This window comes from Onychostoma macrolepis, chromosome 07 (genome assembly GCF_012432095.1).
Source record: "Onychostoma macrolepis isolate SWU-2019 chromosome 07, ASM1243209v1, whole genome shotgun sequence".
NCBI classification, from domain to species: Eukaryota; Metazoa; Chordata; class Actinopteri; order Cypriniformes; family Cyprinidae; genus Onychostoma; species Onychostoma macrolepis.
Window position 1 is genome coordinate 1,629,334 of NC_081161.1, and position 17,071 is coordinate 1,646,404.

Sequence of the window (17,071 nt, forward strand, 5' to 3'; positions counted from 1 at the left end):
TGAGAAAAATTACTCCTTTACCGAGATCCTAACCCTAACCCTAAGCATGACTTCACTGAACTACAAATATTTTTGCCGTTCCATCAACAGAAGGACAGAGGCTCATGGGTAATGTAGTTTAAAACTTTTATTAACAACATTAAATAAATAATATATTTACTGGAAAAGTGGATAGCTAAATATGTTCATTGTGCAAACCTCTATGACATATTTGAGAGGCAGGCTGAAATTTGGTATTTTACGATGAGCTATATTTAAAATGTCTTTATGCCACTTTTCCATATATTTCAGACAATTGTGCCCGACATTATTTAATCAACATAGCATAAGTAGTAATCCTGCCGATTTTCTAAATAAATAAATTGTAATTAAATTATATTATTTACAAATTACAATTGTAGCTCTAGACAATTACCTATGGCTCTGATTTTATTAATACAGTCTGATTATATAGTCTCAAGCATTTGGAAATCATGCAAAAGAAAATCAAGCAGTTTTATTACGATAAAAACATTTTATTTTTTTAAGGGTTGTGATGTCCACATGTTTTTGTTGAAGAAATTATAGAGGCTATAGCATTTCTATCTCAAAAATGTGGCCAAAAATGTAAGATTAAGTGGACATTTGAATTAGCCTAAACGTTTGGTCAGTATTAAACAAGGATTTGATCGTCCTGTAAGTAACATCAGCAATTATCAGGCCATTGGCTCCCTTTACAGGCATTTGTAATAATATGTAATGTACACAAATTGTTTATTTTGTATTACATTATGTATTTTAACAGTGTTATTCAATGAAACCATATCATTATTAATTAACCAATCATTATTGCCTCATTGTTTTTATGTAATGCATTTTAAGTAATTTTAAAGGCTGTTGTTGGCTTAAATCTGTTTTTATAACCACAAAAATGTGATCCTAATACTTCTAAACTATTATTTGAAGTAAAGAAACAAACAAAAAAAAAACAACATGATTAATTTGTAGTTACCATAGCTACAAGAACCATGATTTTTGGTTTTATTTGAAGGAAACCATGGCTAATTTCCGTAAGGGAACATGGGAACTCAGAGAGAATATTAGATGCGTTTAAATTATTACCGACATTAAAACAGGTTATTAACGTCAACAACCAAAAACAATTCACAGGATTATAAACGTGTGTGTGTGTTTAAACAAAAGTCCACTTCTAGTGTGAACAAATAAGGGGAGCACAATATGATTTGTGATATTTATCTATATAAAGTATAGACTTTATATTCACAATCCTAGGCTGGACAGCATGTAGGCCTGTAAGCTTGTCTTATTAATGACAAATGTCTATATTGTCCAGGTTAGGATGAAAGTGACATGAGAATCAAAGACTTGAACCCACACAGCAAAATCTCCAGTGTTGAATTAAGGACTTTTAGAGTAAAGTGATAAAGTTGTGGTGTTGAACTTTAGGGGAGTAACACTAGCTAGTGTAGACAGCACCCTCTGGCCGGTGTAAATACGCAGAGAAACTCTTATAACACTCTGTTGAGTGTTATTATTCACATCCGGGACATTTGCTTGTGTGTGTGCTTGACCCATCTGGAATATTTTTCACAGACGCCATTTTCTCATATGAGCATATGAGGACGGAAAACAGCAAAATTAAGTGTTTAATCTTACTCACAATATGTGTTTTGTAATATCATATTGTTTTATAGCAATATTTATGAGGTGTGTGCGCCTAAATGTTTTTTTAAAGACATTTCTTCCACTCGCGAGGCGGACCAGACGAGGACGTTTCTTTTTAAAAAGGGACACACCGGAAGTTAAGTGTTTTATCTCATTTATATGTATTACACAACATCATATTGATTTATAGCGATATTTGTGTGATGTGCACTCCTAAACTTTTCCTCAGAGAGATATTTTCCTTCACTCATGATGCGGAGAAGATAAGGAAATTGGTTTTATCATGGAAAACACCGAAAGTAAGTGTTTTACCTCATTTAAAATTTGTATTTTATTACATCACATATTGATCAATAGCAATATTTATGTTGTGCGCTCCTAAACCTTTCTCAGAGAGACATTTTCTTTCACTGGAGATGCGGAGCAGACGGGGAAGTTGGTCTTCTCAAGGAAAACACTGAGTGAGTTAAACTGTTCGTCATTCAAAGTGATTTTGTATCCAAAGGGGCTTGACAAGAGAGGTAAACCGAAAACGTAAGCAATAGTCCAGGCAGGGGAAAACACAATCCGAAACAGGCAAGGCAAGGCAAGGCAAGGCAAGGCAAGGCAAGGCAAGGCAAGGCAAGGCAAGGCAAGGGAAACTACGAAAGGCTCTGTAAGGTAGCTAAAGCTAGGACAGCGATAAATGCATACAATACTCGGCAGTGAGGGAGAGAAAGTCCATGGCTTAAGTAAGGTGTGCAAATGGGAATCAGCTGTGTGTGATCAGTGCAATCAGCTGTGTGTGTGGTCAGTGCAATGGATGATGGGAACTGTAGTCCGGAGGTGACATGCAACAGTTTGTGTAGTTTGAGAGTCAATATGATGGAAGGGTGACCTCTGGTGGCAATCAGACGGAAGGCCACGAACCGGATTCATAACAGATAAAGGTTCATCTTTGTCTCATCGGTCCATAAACACAGTTCCAAAACTCTTCTGGCTCACCTTTGTGCTTTTTTGCAAACTCTAATCTACCTTTCTATTTTTGGAGCTGGTCAGAGGTTTGTATCTTGCTGTGTAGCATCTGTAATTCTGTGTCAAAGTCTCCTGAGGACAGTAGATTGTCAGAGCATCACCCCAGCTTTCTGGAAGTTGTTGGTGATTTTACAGACACGTCTTTTAGGGTTTTTTCACAGCTTTTATGATTTGTCTGTCATCAACTACTGTTGTTTTCTCAGCCGATCAGGTAGTTGTTGGTTGCTGGTGTCGCTGGTGGTTTCCAAACTCTTGATTTCTCCATGCCCTTTGTTTTTGCTAGAGCTCTAATTGACTTCCTCTTTTCTTTTAGCATCCAAATTGCTTGCTTTTCTCTCAAAGTCAGCTCCCTCGTCTTCATCCTGGTTTGTGTGTGTCATCATTGCAGAAGTAATGGATATAACTGATATGACACATTCCCTGCTTTTAATATCTGAAGAATTAATGCAACAGGACACAGCTGATCACTTAGAAAGACCTGCGAGGCAACTGTTCCGATACTTACGCTCACATCAGATAGAGGGATGAAACTCTAAAAGTGCTGATCTTCTCATCTGGTAAAACATCAGTGTTGAATCACCCAATAATAAAATGTGACATTATGTAGTTTTGTCTCATATTCCATGACTCCACAGCCAACAGAGCAATTTTGTCTTTACTGTTCCAATACTTTTGGAGGCCACTGTGTGTATGTGTATATATATATATATATTTTTTTTTTTTTTTTTAATTAAAGTGGAAATCACTTTACTAAATAATGTAAACTTGACTGACTTCTTCATTTGCACTTTAAGGGTACAAACTACTATGTACAACGATGTCCTTTTAAGAGTACTGCTCCAGTGAAAGGCTGTTGTAATGTACCCTAAAAGGTGCAATTTTGGCCCCTTTTTTTTCTCTGTGTGGCCTGAATAAGTGTGAGATTTCCCGGCCTGAAATTGCATCCCAGTCCGGCCCTGGTAACAACCGTCAGGTGCCATGATTAGGAATTATAGCCTAATAGAAAAAATAAATATATATATATTTGCTAGCCTGTTTCACATCCATCACACACTGGCGGTCAAATGTTTAAAATAATTAAGTCTTTTAATTTATTCATTTATTTTTTTAAAGAAGGCTGAATTTATTTGATAAAAAATACAGTAACAAATATTAATACTATAAAATATTACACCTAAAATAGTGGTTTTCTATTAAACATAAAATGTAATTTATTTCAGTGATTAAAGCCAAATTTTCAGCATCATTACTCCAGTCTTCAGTGTCACGTTCCTTCAGAAATCATTCTAATATGCTGATTTAATTGTTATCAGTTATTAGCCTATTTGCAGGCCCGGCGCCAGGGTACACGGATTGGGGGGGCTTTTATATTTCTTAGGGAGGCCGACAAATTATTAATAACCATTTCCTTACCTAAATCCTGTGTTTGGACCAGGCTCGGTTTCAGAATCATATTACTCTGCGCTTCTGAATTTATTATCTTGATATATATAGTGTAGTAGTTAGCTATCTCTGTGTCATACGTGGTCACTTGTCAAGCATGAAAAACAAGTTTAATTTAAATTCTGAATATATTATCGTATACAGCATGCAAAGAGCGCTCCCTTTATATTTATTAAAAACTGTTACTCATTCATCACAATCTTACAAAGTTCCGTTTTAACCAATGAATGTGACCACACAATTAAACTTTTTTGTTCGTTTGTTTAATGAAGTTACAAGCATGGTCTGTGATTGGCTACTTTGCCCCTTTGGGATGGCTGCCTATTTGTCAACAATTAATACTAATGGTCCTTATTGTTATCAATACTGAAAACTACTTTTTTTTTTCTTTTTCTTTTTTTTTATGTTTTTGATTAATATTTTTTGTGGAAACTGTGATAGGCCCTACTTAATTTTTTTGCAGGATCATTTGATAAATACAACATTAATTTGAAATTAATTTGAAATATAAATAATTTGTGATAAGAATAAATATCTTTACTGTCACTTAAATGAATTTAATGCAACCTTGTTAAATAAAAGTATTAATGTATAAATGTTTTTAATGTTACCCTAGACTGAATGGTATGCAGCAAATCAGCAAAGGACCTACAGAAAGGCACAATTAAACCAGTACACATTTTGCACAACATTCCAAATCTTCTGTGTAAAAATTATTCTAAATTATTTAATATTGGTCATATACACAAGGAAAGACAAATTATAATGTAAAGAAGTATGCCAGTCATTCATTAGATGACATTTTTATTTCTGTATTATGTTATGTGTTTGGGTCATTCTACAGAAACATCCACTTTTGGTATGGCTAGATGTCTTAAAATGCATTTATTTTTCTAACATTTAAACTTAGAACATATTATTAGATTACCTTTTGACTTTATGAATACATATAAATGACAGCTTAATTAATTAATTTATTTTTTAGCTTTTTGGGCAATTATTTCAAGACCACATGTACTATTTTTTTGTCACTGGTGTTACCTTCTTTAGCAATATTAAAAGTTTTTAATATTATTTCTCGATTTTTTTTTTCAGCATGTAGTCAGAGTTACAGAAAAATAATGAAAATGCATGAAATAATGGGATTATGTTTCATTGAGATTATGAGAGATTATGTTTTATTTATTTAATGTGACAGAAAAAAAAAAACAGTACAGTAACACCAGTGACACAATGAATCACCAGAGACATACATAAGATCTGATATACTGATCGTCACTGGTGTTATCCATAAGGAAGGTAACACCAGTGACAATTTACATGAAAAATGCATTTTACAACATGTCTGCTGCAAGGTATCAAGCCACATGTTGTCAATCATGGTATACTCACTACATTAAGTAGTTTAATTCATTTGTATCATAGTTTGTTTTTGTTTTTTGGGGGGGGGTTTTGTTGTTTTTTTACAATTCCCTAACAATAAATCAGCTCCGTCAACTAAATATATATCACTGTGGAGTTTCAATTGCAGTACTGAAGAAAGCAAGTACAAATATGTGTGAAAGTACCAGGATGTGTGCTTGATATCGAGGATGAATTGAATGCAGAATTGAGAGAATCGAATCTCTTAGAAATCCCAGAAGACACTGCAGGAGGATGATTTGTGGGAGCCTGTAAGCTTCTGTCTTCAAACTTCCTGCTGCATTTGCAAACACGTGATGGCTTATGAAAATAAACATTTGTCGTTTTGCTTGCCATAATTTTAATGAAGCAGTAAAGACCTGGGGCCTCATTTATAAAGTGTGCGTAGGATCGTGAGATCAATTTTAAGATGGTTTCTGTGCAACATTTTATAAATGAGGCCCCTGGAGAAAGTCTACTTTAGCATAAGTAACACAAAGCATAAGTAACATTAAATATACATACACAAATACACATGGTAAATATATATATATATATATATATATATATATATATATATATTTTTTTTTTTATATTATTATTTATTTATTTATTTTTTAATAGGTTATGGCATTTGTTTTTCATGTTATGTGTTATTTATTGTGCATTGGGTGGTTCTGTCCTGCTGCTTATGTACCGAGGCAGTCAGTTGAGCAACAAAATCACAGCAAATCTCAATTATTTTGGCTTTTTACTTTAATTCCACCATAAACCAAAGCTAATTTAGCTATACAATGAGAGTATAAATTCAACTTAAAACTAAATAAATTTTGTTAGTCAATGTTTAATTTAGTTTACTTACAAAAAATACCTTAATGATTATTGTGATGCATTTTTAAAATATGCATCATTGTTTTGGTTGTTTCACCTTTTTTTTTTTTTTTTTTCCTGAGCTGAGAAGAATCACGTGGCAAAAAAGGAAGAAGATCATTTAGGTTTTGTTATTCTTCATATAATATGCGCCCCTGAAAGCTGCAAAGAAAAGGGAATAAAATCTCTCACTGTGGGTAAAACACAATTGATATATTCATATTTTGAAAACAACCAAACTGTATACTGATAAATTATATGAATTGTGTTTTTTCAGAATTAAGTACAAAATAATTTAACTTACAGTTCTCTTCATATCTGATGTTGTAGGCAACAGGTTCTCTGATTGTGAATCCGAGGTAGAAAGACACCTGGCCTCGTTTGCACACACTAGCCGGATCGTGAGGGGCGACCTGAATCTGTTTCTCTCCTCTAATGGCAAACACTTTATGATTTCTGACCTGCCCATTGATACGCTGAAGATCTTTGATTTCTACACTTCCATCCCCTTCGTTGAGGAGCACCAGAGCAGTTTGATTTAGTTTTGAGGTATGAACCAGTCTCTGCAAACCTTTTCCTTTCCCAAAGAAGAACAGAGGCACCAGGTAGCGACCGCAAAGATATTTCTGATACTTCTTGTATGAATGACGCATTTTTGTGAGACACTTTTCAAGGTTGGGAGGATTGGTGATTGCTGGCTGCACATCATCAGGCCAAAAGAGCAAAAGTATCAAGAGGTAAAACTCTGGTCTTCTGTCTTGCACTTCTCTCAGCCAAAGTTTCTGTAACCTGGCTTGAAGCATTTCTGCTTTTTCACACGGCTCACTCGAGATAAGGTTGGCAAGGATGTAGAGAATGATTTCATTATCAGATTGTGCACTTTTAAGTGCACTCTGATGTTCTTTAAGCACATTGATGTCAGATTTTAGGAAATGAAGTAGTCCTCCAAAAGACTTAATCTTTTTCTCATTCAGGGTCATTTCATCAGTCTGCTCTCCCTGTTTAAAATATTTTTTGTAACACTCTTCGACATCTTCATGAAAGTAGTCTGGTTCCTCTTTATTGAGGCTTAGTCTTGAGAATGCCAGGTACCATTCAAAGAAATCATATCTAGACTCAACATCACCTCTAACACCATTGATGAAATCATTGTATTGTTGGTCAGAGTGTTCAAGAGGTGTTTTTGGATGTATGATCTTGCAAACCTGGAGGAACCCAAAGTGACCCCTGTTATTGAATACAGTGCCATCTTCAGACTCTTTTTCAGCTGCTTCCTCTACAGCTTTAAATGCATCAACGGCCGACTGTGCAATGGTCAAAATTTTCTCTATGTCTGTGCATGCTATGCGTTCTCCTTCAATCCAGATTTTCCGCAAGTGGTTTTTGTGAATTTGTCCCAAAGTATCCCTGATATGTGAATTTTGAGGCTTTATTTTAATTGCCCGATCTGCCCAGTCTTCTGCCTCGAGAAATTTGTTGTCCTCATTTACCTTAAGGTAATAAAAACGTGCAAGTGCTTGAGGATAAAAAGGGTCTTCTGAGAACAAATCTGTTGAAGCCAACTTCAACAAATGAATGCATTGTTCAGTATTATTTGGACATTTATCCATGATGTCAAGAATCAGTTTGGAGAACTTTTCCTTTTCCATCAGACCCTCAGGCCTTGTGATGAACATGCTCTTGCAAATTTGCTCATAATTACTCTCCTTTCCTTTCACCAAGCTGTTCAAGAAGTCGAGCGATGTCAAATCTTGTCACATCGTGCTTAGTGAGCATTTTGAGACAGGCATCAGCAATCATTGGATGTGCCAGGCGTATGCAGTTGCCTTTCTGATCTCCTTCTGAGAAAATGACCATCAGATCCATGAAAGGCTTCATGATTGTCTCCAGTGTGGGCTTTTCCTCATCGGTCGGCTGTTCTGTCTGATCCATGAATTCCTCACACAAAAGCTTTGACAAGTGTGAACCTGGGACATATGAGTTTATCAAAGCCAGAAAACTGAGAAGTCTTGTGCTGCTGGACTCCTTGTGATTTTTAACATGTTTTATCATTTCTTCTGTGATCAGTCTCTCAGCGTCCTCTTTCTTGAAACCTCCCTGCATTATGTTAAAGGAATGAAAGTTCAGTGGCATTTCCATGCGTTTACTTTCCAGCTGAATCTTTTTCAGAGCAAACCCGTCCTTCTCCTCTGGTAAGAGCTCCATTTTAAGTTTCACATCGCTTGGCACTCGAACAACATTTTTCCTATAAGCATTTATGATGATGAATGCAGGATGGTCAGTTTGATCAGAACGCTTAAGCTTTAACAGCAGACTTTTTAATAAGTAGCGTAGTGGCTTTTCACCATTGTTATCCAACAGGAGAAGCACAGTGTTTTTATGTGTTTCATATTTACTGAACAATGCATCTGCTGTATTTCCAATCTCTTTTGCAAACTCATCTTTGTTTTCTGTGATATCTGTTTTGAATGTTTCTGTCAGGGTTTCACATGTGAACTCTTCTCTCAAGTCTGACAGTACCTCCTCAGCTAGTGCTGATCCGCCGCTGTCTTCATGGTGCAACAGATTTATGGTTGTAACTTTCCTTTGGCTTTTTCTCTGTAGTCGGATCTGTTGCAGAAGTTTTTCCCTGAATTTTTTAATTTCCTCTTCAGAGAGTTTTGTTTTGAGAATCATTGTGTCGGTCAGAGTGAAGTCTGTAGGGATGCAGTTTAAAATGATCACTACTGGAGTGTAAGTGTCGATGCCCCTCTTATGGATTTCTTCAATCAGGCCTTCTCTGAGATCATTGTCCATCTTTTTCTTAGTGTCTAGGAGCAGCAGCACAGTTTTCCGATCTTGTTTTGCATGTTTTTCATTAGACAGAAGAAAAAGGTCCACCACTTGTTTTGACAGTTCTTTAGTGTCTAGATCTGAATTGATCACTTTGGCACATCTGAGATCTTTCCGGAAATGCCAAAGCACCTGCATGGTGAAAGATGAGCCTCCACTGCCAGACTGGTATTGCAAAGAAACATCAGTGATCAGACAGCTTTTTTTATTTTTTCTCTTAATTAGCTGTATTAAGTCATTAAAGCCATCTCTCTTGACTAAAGGCGAGTTTTCTTCCTCCGCTAAATTAAGCCACTTTAGTGGGGCTCCTTTAAGAAAGTCAGCCTCCTGCTTCTTGGCTTCTTCTGGGTTAATGTCTCCTGTCTCAAACATATCAGACCATACAATGTCGAGGCATGATAGTGATTCTCTAAGTTCAGCTGGAATTGTGATGGTTCCACGTTTAGATGAAGGTATGGAGGACATGATCAATCCTGTGTTCATTTAGTCAATTCACTTGAATTATTGTTTTTATTAAGATGGAGAAGTTTGTCCGAGGAGCATCTTAAAATTGATGATAATGGATGATGATTCCTGTCCTTCCAGCAGTGTGGCGAAAGAAACTCAGATACCTAGCAGAACAGGAGAAGTATCATGTTTCACTGCAGGAGTAATAGGCAATTACCAAGTGAACAAATTTGAAGTGAAAAAGTCTCTTAATATCAGGAGTATATCTAAATGTACCATGTGTACTCTTTTACTCACTGAACTTACGCTATTAGGCTACATGAATTTGTTTCATGAATAGAAAGGTTACACTTTATTTCTATGGTCCACTTTAGACATTCTACTAACTACAGTATAAGTAACTTTGCAACTACATGTCAACTAATTATCATTCATTCACAACTACATGTCAACTAACTCTCAGGGTAGACTGTTAGGTTAGGTTTAGGCAGGGCCGTGCACAGGGGGGTGCCCCTCTCACCAAACCCACCCCTGCTATCACCCCAGCTCAAAGCGTTCAGTTACCGCTCCACTAAAGATCCACTGATTCCCCAAATCCGCTCCGTGTTTTCCCGCCGCTCTGCGGCATCACTCACAATCTGTGCCCGCTCTCTGGAGACAACAGTTCTTCCCGAAGGTCGATGCATTAACAGGTAGATCATTACAATCCACATTACAGTCAGTGGATGATTCACTGAATTAGTAATTTGGTGGTTTGTTTTTGTATTACTGTCGGTGATGATTTGCTCTAAAAGTCGTAACAACTTGTACAGAATATCCACGTGTCTAATCAAATTATTGCACCCGATCAGATCTAATATAAATAATACCAAGTTTGCTGTTGTTGGCACACTTTGTAGAAAAAAAAAAATGCCTTCACAAAAAAGGAGAAAGAGAAAGAGAAAGGGGAGGCTGACAAAGGCGGTTCAGCATCACAAACATGAATGCAAAGCTCCAGCAAGCCAGCAGGTAAATTATCATATATAATTATATGCAATTTCACTCATTAAAATGCAAATCAATTTATAACTTTTTTGAAATGCGTTTTTCTGGATTGTTTTGTTGTTATTCTGTCTCTCACTGTTCAAATAAACCTACCATTAAAATTATAGACTGATCATTTCTTTGTCAGTGGGCAAACGCACAAAATCAGCAGGGGATCAAATGATGTTTTTTTTTTTTTTTTTCACTGTATGTAGTGGACCCATCAAAATAAAGTGTTAGAAGATATTAAGCAGACAGTCTACTAATACTCTAATGACTGCTAGTCGACATGTAGTTGCAAAGTTACTTACTGTTAGTAGAATGTCTAAAGTGGACTATTGAAATAAAATGTTACCTAGAAATGTAAAATAACATTGAATTATAGAAAATTTAAATATACAAAGCACATATGTATTTTACAACATCAGTAGTTAAATAATAACCATACTTTTATAAGGCAATGAACTGCATGAATGTGCTTACCGTTAATCTGCTAGCATTCAGTGGCTGTAACTTCATTTAATAAGTGAAACACACAGGTTTATATAGCCATGGAATGAGTCATGACCCCTTTGTGTCATAGTTATACCTAAAGTTATCTTTGTGTATAATCAAGGAAAAGAATCACTAAGACAATGGCATTGTGACTTCACATCTGATGCCACTTCCATTAGTCAGCAATACATGTATCTTATACATGTATAATTTTATATATATATATATATATATATATATATATATATATATATACACACACACACAATATTACAGCCTCTTCAGCAATATCAACAAAACCACTTCAAACTAATCACATACAGACATACAAACTAAACATAAAAAGCAGATAAATGCATTATTCCTTTACTGTAAATGGGTGTATGCCGTTTCGGGAGCGTTTTCTTTGAAGCACTACTCACCATACTTAATTTCATTTCTCTGAAAAAGAAACTTAGAACACAATGGTCACATTGTAAGTGCTTCTAATGAAACACTAGTAGCTAAGGAAGGTTATATATATATATATATATATATATATATATATATATATATATATATATATATATATATATATACAGGTGCTGGTCATATAATTAGAATATCATCAAAAGTTTATTTATTTCACTAATTCCATTCAAAAAGTGAAACTTGTATATTATATTCATTTATTACACACAGACTGATATATTTCAAATGTTTATTTCTTTTAATTTTGATGATTAGAGCTTACAGCTCATGAAAGTCAAAAATCAGTATCTCAAAATATTAGAATATTACTGAAGACCAATACAAAGAAAGGATTTTTAGAAATCTTGGCCAACTGAAAAGTATGAAAATGAAAAGTATGAGCATGTACAGCACTCAATACTTAGTTGGGGCTCCTTTTGCCTGAATTACTGCAGCAATGCGGCGTGGCATGGAGTCGATCAGTCTGTGGCACTGCTCAGGTGTTATGAGAGCCCAGGTTGCTCTGATAGTGGCCTTCAGCTCATCTGCATTGTTGGGTCTGGTGTCTCTTATCTTCCTCTTGAGAATACCCCATAGATTCTCTATGGGGTTCAGGTCAGGCGAGTTTGCTGGCCAATCAAGCACAGTAACACTATGGTCATTGAACCAGCTTTTGGTACCTTTGGCATTGTGGGCAGGTGCCAAGTCCTGCTGGAAAATGAAATCAGCATCTCCATAAAGCTTGTCAACAGAAGGAAGCATGAAGTGCTCTAAAATTTCCTGGTAGATGGCTGCGTTGACTGTGGACATCAGAAAACACAGTGGACCAACACCAGCAGATGACATGGCAGCCCAAATCATCACTGACTGTGGAAACTTCACACTGGGCTTCAAGCAACATGGATTCTGTGCCTCTCCACTCTTCCTTCAGACTCTGGGACCTTGATTTCCAAATAAAATGCAAAATTTACTTTCATCTGAAAAGAGGACTTTGGACCACTGAGCAACAGTCCAGTTCTTTTTCTCCACAGCCCAGTTAAGATGCTTCTGACGTTGTCTCTGGTTCAGAAGTGGCTTGGTAGCCCTTTTCCTGAAGACGTCTGAGCGTGGTGACTCTTGATGCACTGACTCCAGCTTCAGTTCTCTCCTTGTGAAGCTCTCCCAAGTGTTTGAATCAGCTTTGCTTGACTGTATTCTCAAGCTTGCGGTCATCCCTGTTGCTTGTGCACCTTTTCCTACCCAAATTCTTCCTTCCAGTCAACTTTGCATTTAATATGCTTTGATACAGCACTCTGTAAACAGCCACACCTTTCAGTAATGACCTTTGTGTCACCTTCTTTGTGGAGGGTGTCAATGTTCGTCTTCTGGATCATTGTCAAGTCAGCAGTCTTCTCCATTATTGTGGTTTCAAAGAACAAGAGATTCCCAGAATTTATACTGTAGGGATGGTCATTTATTCAAACTCAAATGTAAATATTCTAATATTTTGAGATACTGATTTTTGACTTTCATGAGCTGTAAGCTCTAATCATCAAAATTAAAAGAAATAAACATTTGAAATATATCAGTCTGTGTGTAATGAATGAATATAATATACAAGTTTCACTTTTTGAATGGAATTAGTGAAATAAATCAACTTTTTGATGATATTCTAATTATATGACCAGCACCTGTATATAATTATGGCAACCGATGTACTGCACACACAAACAAATTGAAAACTGTATGAAATGTAATCACTGTTAAAGCAAAGGCAAGCCCAGTTTATCTGAAAATAAAAGTTAGAAGACTGTGGTCATATTTTATGCACTGCTTTATGCACGTGCTAAAGTCATGAGGATATTTATTTATTTTTGCACAATCAGTGTTGCTGTGCATCCGGAAAATATTCACAGTGCTTCATTTTTTCCACATTTGATGTTACATCCTTATTCCAAAATGGATTAAACTCATTAATTTCCTCGAAATTCTACCAACAATACCTCATAATAACAACATTAAAGGAGTTTGTTTGAAATCTTTGCAAATTTATAAAAAAAAAAAAAAAAAAAAGATTACAGATAAAAAAAATAAAAAAATAAATTACAGATAGCACACGCACATCTGCAAGATGTCTGATAAAGATCACTTAATCTGGAAAGCATCTGCTCTGTACAAATATAGACAGACGTCTGTAAGATACAGCCTGCAAGTGTTTGCTCATCTGCAATATGTCTATGGGACGTTTCCTATGAGATGTCAAATAGACGTTTCTTAGATGTCTTTAAGATGTTTATAATTTAGAATGTATATAAAACCTACATACATTCTAAATCATAAACTTCTTAAAGACATCTAAGAAACGTTTATTTGACATCTGATAGGAAACGTCCCATAGATGTATTGCAGATGAGCAAACACTTTAAAACAATGCGTCTTGCAGACGTATGTAAATGCAGGCATCAAATTTACGTCTCCGTGATATTCGTGTGCTATCATGGGACGCAGTTTCAGTCTGCTCATGACTCACGGCTGTTTACCACAAAGACAACTTATATGCATTATTATAATTTCAATTTCAATTACAAGTTATACAACTTCAAACACAAATTCAAACACAGGAATCTAGAAAAAGAAACTTAGCTGATATATTAGCATATGGGAGAACAATAGACCAGTCAAGAATGATGACTTTTTAATGTGTATTTGAATGAATATTATGTGTAGCTAAATTTGTATTATCAGATGAGCTTTGTGCGCCAATGACTCGTACATATGGGATACAGTCATTTTAGACACTTCCAAAACTGTTGCAACAGAGATGGAAATAAAATTTTGGTAACACTTTGAAATAAGGTTCATTAGTTAACTACATTAGTTAACATTAACTAATAATAAACTGCACTTATACAGCGTTTATTAATCTTTGTTAATGTTAATTTCAACATTTACTAATACATTATTAAAATCTTTTTAACATTAGTTAATGCACTGTGAACTAACATGAACTAACAATGAACATCTGTATTTTTATTAACTAACGTTAGCGAAGATTAGTAAATACAGTAACAAATGTATTGCTCATGGTTAGTTCATGTTAGTTAATACATTAACTAATGTTTAACTAATGAACCTTATTGTAAAGTGTTACACAACGAGGAGTAGAGAAAATAAAGTCTTTTAATAAACATTCACAGAAGATTTCCAGCAAAACACTTGTGGTAAACTCAATCGCAGACAAACAGTGAAGGGAGAACACAGGCTTATATAATCAAAGTAATCAAGGGAGAACAGAAACAGGTGTGGGGCTAATTAACAAAAGAGGGAACAGAAGAAACTAGGTCAAACATGTGACATAACGCCCCCTCCCGGAACGGCGCGTCCCCGCGCCGACAAAGACAGTCCAACAGAGGAGGGAGGGTGGGGGTTCTGGAGGTGGGCGAGGAGCAAGAGGAGGGCAGGTAATGGGAAAGGGGCAAAACCAGAAGTCAGTCCAGGGGAGTGGAGGTGGGAGGAGCCAGGGAGGAGCCTGAAGCAGGAGAAGCCAGGTTGTTATCCAGAGGCCAGCCAGGATGGCGGCCCACGGCGGCGTCGACGGTGTCGACGGTGGGAGGAGCCATGGTGGAGGATGGACCGACGACACCAGGGGGCCGACTGACGGAGACTGCGCTGCTGGAGAAGGAGACCCAGGTGGAACGGGGCAGACGGAGAGCCGGGGCGGAACTGAGGATCCGGAGGGCCAAGGCGGAGCTGAAGGCTCTGGCGACTGAGGTGGAGGCGGGGATCCGGAAGACCGCGGTGGAGCCGGTGCGACTGAGGACGCAGGTGGAGCCGGAGGGAAGGAGGAGCCTGACAGAGCCGGAGGGATGGAGTGACGAGGCAAAGCCAGAGGAGTGGAGTCCTGAGGTGGCGGATGGTCGACGACTGACCAAGGCGGAGCCGGAGGGACGAGGGAGCCCGGTGGAGCCAGTGGGATGACTGGCACCGGTGGAGCCGAGGGAGCTAGGAGCCGAGGTGGAGCCAATGGGTCGGAGGGCCGAGGTGTAGTCAAGGACTCGGAGGCTGGGAGTGGAGGCAGGGGATCCGCACCTCTGGGCGGAGCTGAGGACTGGAAGTCCCGAGGCGGCGGAGAGGAGCGCATGGCAGGCGCTGACAGAGGGTGAGCTGCGGGACTGACAGGCATCAGCGGTGTTGGAGGCGAGGAGCTGACTGGCTTGAGAGGAGGCGGGTGAGGGAGGCTGGGAGGGAACACAGGAGGTTCAGGGCTGGATGGGACCAGCGGAGACACAGGAGATTCAGGGCTGGACGGAACCAACAGAGACATAGGAGATTCAGGGCTGGACGGAACCAGCGGAGACACAGGAGATTCAGGGACACAGGTTTGTACTTCTCCCCACCAGTCAATAAGGTCTGTCAGAAATATTTCCTTCAGTTCCTCTTCATATTTTCCAGAGACCTGATGCAGCACTACATGATGCCTACACCCTCAGTCGTAGGAGTGTGGACGGGGCTTCCCTCCAAGCCCTCGAGCACCACCAAAACTCCCTCGACGACAGACGATGTTGCCTGCTCACGCACTTGGTCAGTAGATGGTAGAGGCTCAGTCGTAGTGGGCTCAGGCTCTCCGTCTGAAGTGGGCTCAGGCAGTATCTCCGTAGATAGGGGTGACGGCTGGCTGGTCTCTGGTTCGGGAGTGGGGCTGGAGTCATCCTCGGCAGGGCAGACGGAGAAATACAGTCCATTATTCTCCAGCACCCACTCCACGCAAGCGGTGAAATCCTCTTTGGGACCGTTCGCTGGTAGGCGTGCCTTACACTGCTCGCTCAGGCTGGTGGTGTAGAAGACGCAGAGCGAGCGGTCCGGGAAGTGTGTAAGGCACGCCAGATCGAGATAGTCCCTAGTATGGTCCTCCAGCGAACGGTCCAACTGCTTCAGGCATAGGAGTTGGACGGCAGGTAGATCCATTCCGGGAGAGGACGGAAAAACACAATACAAAAAAATAAACAGAAAGAAAAACGCAGCTTAAAATAATTTACTGTATTGGTCTGCGATTCTGTTACGTACCCCAGATAGCAGACGGATGTGGGCCACTTCAGGCAATGATGCGGCACTGGTGGCCTTCTTGTGGCCCGGACCAAATGTGTCTGAGCCTGAAGTGGCCCACATGTAAAATGGCAAATATGGCCCAAAAAATGTAAATCACATCTGGGCCATTTTAGGCAAAGATGTGGCACTTATGGCAATGTGTAATCTGAATCTGAGCCTAATGTGGCCCATATGATAGATAATAAACATGGCCCAAATATGACAAACCAAATGTGGGCCACCTATGGCAAAAACGTGGCACAATTGACAATGACTAATCTGGATGTAAACCAAATATGGCCCACATATGTTTCAGCAAATGTGGCCCAGTTATCTTAAAACATATCTGGGCCAGGTTTGGCGAAGA